Source organism: Sinocyclocheilus anshuiensis, unplaced genomic scaffold, assembly GCF_001515605.1.
Source record: "Sinocyclocheilus anshuiensis isolate Anshui unplaced genomic scaffold, SAMN03320099.WGS_v1.1 scaffold1123, whole genome shotgun sequence".
NCBI classification, from domain to species: domain Eukaryota; kingdom Metazoa; phylum Chordata; class Actinopteri; order Cypriniformes; family Cyprinidae; genus Sinocyclocheilus; species Sinocyclocheilus anshuiensis.
In genome coordinates this window covers 682,826-684,734 of record NW_015544248.1, presented here as the reverse complement: position 1 = coordinate 684,734, position 1,909 = coordinate 682,826, and the positions used below count along the sequence as shown (strand labels likewise).

At 40.2% G+C, this 1,909-nt stretch overlaps 1 pseudogene; it reads left to right on the top strand.

Moving 5' to 3' along the window:
• The first annotated feature begins 59 nt into the window (after positions 1-59).
• LOC107697800 (protein NLRC3-like) lies at positions 60-1,356 on the top strand (annotated as a pseudogene).
• Positions 1,357-1,909: the final 553 nt, after the last annotated feature.

Genomic DNA, 1,909 nt, shown 5'->3' with positions numbered 1-1,909 from the left:
ACGACAAAACACTCAGTTTTTCATATCTTCTTCATGTCTTTTTCTCTTAAATTAAAGAAATGGAAATATCCAGTGATGAATACAAAGTGTTGTTCATCTTTGATGGTCTGGATGAGTGTCGTCTGTCTCTGGACTTTAAGAGCGCTGTGAGGTTGTGTGATGTAAGTGAATCAGTCTCAGTGGATGTGCTGCTGATGAACCTCATTGTGGGGAATCTGCTTCCCTCTGCTCTCATCTGGATCACCTCCAGACCAGCAGCAGCTGATCTCGTCCCCTCTGAGTGTGTCCATCGAGTGACAGAGGTACGAGGCTTCAATGAGCCACAGAAGGAGGAATACTTCAGGAAGAGAATCAGTGATCAGAGTCTGGCCAATACAATCATCTCACACCTGAAGTCATCAAGGAGCCTCTACATCATGTGCCACATCCCAGTGTTCTGCTGGATCTCAGCCGCTGTTCTAGAGAAGATGTTGAGTCCAGCAGAGAGTGGAGAGATTCCCAAGACTCTCACTCAAATGTACACACACTTCCTGATCCTTCAGACCAACATCAAACGTGAGAAGGACTATGAGAAGAAGGTGACAGATGAAGACATGATCCTCAAACTGGGGAAAGTGGCTTTTCAGCAGCTTGTGAAAGGCAATGTGATCTTCTATGAGGAAGACCTGAGAGAGTGTGGCATTGATGTGACAGAAGCATCAGTGTACTCAGGATTGTGCACTCAGATCTTCAGAGAGGAGTTTGGCTTGTATCAGGGGAAAGTCTTCTGCTTTGTTCATCTGAGCATTCAGGAACATCTAGCAGCTCTATATGTGCACCTCTCCTGTACAAACCACAAGATTGACCAGAGTTTGTTGTCTAAAATGAAGGACAGGTTTCAACTCTTGTTTAAACATGTTTCATTATCTGAGCTGCATCAGAGAGCTGTGGATGTGGCTCTACAGAGTAAAAATGGACATCTGGATCTTTTCCTGCGGTTCCTTCTGGGTTTGTCTCATCAGATTCATCAGATTCTCCTACGACAAATAATGACACTGAAAAGAAGCAGCTCTGACAGCAATAAGGAGTACATCATCTCCAGAGAAATCCATCAATCTGTTCCACTGTCTGAATGAACTGGGTGATCATTCACTAGTGGAGGAAATACAACAGTATCTGAAATCTGGAAGAATAAAGGAAGCCAAACTCTCTTCATCTCAGTGGTCAGCTGTAGTTTTTGTGCTGTTGACATCAGAAGAGGAACTGAATGAGTTTTGTCTTGATGAATTTGTTAAAGGAATGAAGAAAATAGAAAATATGGAAGTTCTTCAGAAGCTGCTGCCTGTGATTAAAGAATCCAGATCAGTTCAGCACTGAGAACTAAACCTTAAGTACTGCAGATGTTGTCCAGAGTTTAGAGGTCAGTATTTTGATGTGTTTTATATCAAATCAGCGACACCATTAGATTCAGAGACAGAGCAGTGGCATATGAATAAATTATTTGGGTTTGTCAATAATTAAAAATGTCTTTGCAAAAAAGGAATTTAAGTAATTGTAATTTTTAAAGGGGTCATGAACTGCCTCTGTTTTTTATTTTGTACAGTTCTCTGAGGTCCACTTATAATATTGTCAAGATTTTTACATCAAAAAACATAATTTAGAAGTTATAAGTTATTTTCTGTCCTGTTTTTGACCTCCTCATCAAAATAGTGATCACATAATAAAAACAGTTACTCACACTTGTGTGGTGCCACATCGGCTCCAATATAGTCAGCACAACATCGTCTTTTAGTTTCAATCTTTCAGAAAATCCCATGTCAAATTGTGCCTTGTTTGTAAATGAATCTGCGGAAAAATGAAGTGAAGAAAAGACAGATTTCTTACTGGCATGGTCTGGATCACCGTTAAAAATAAAGTTAATTCACTCTTT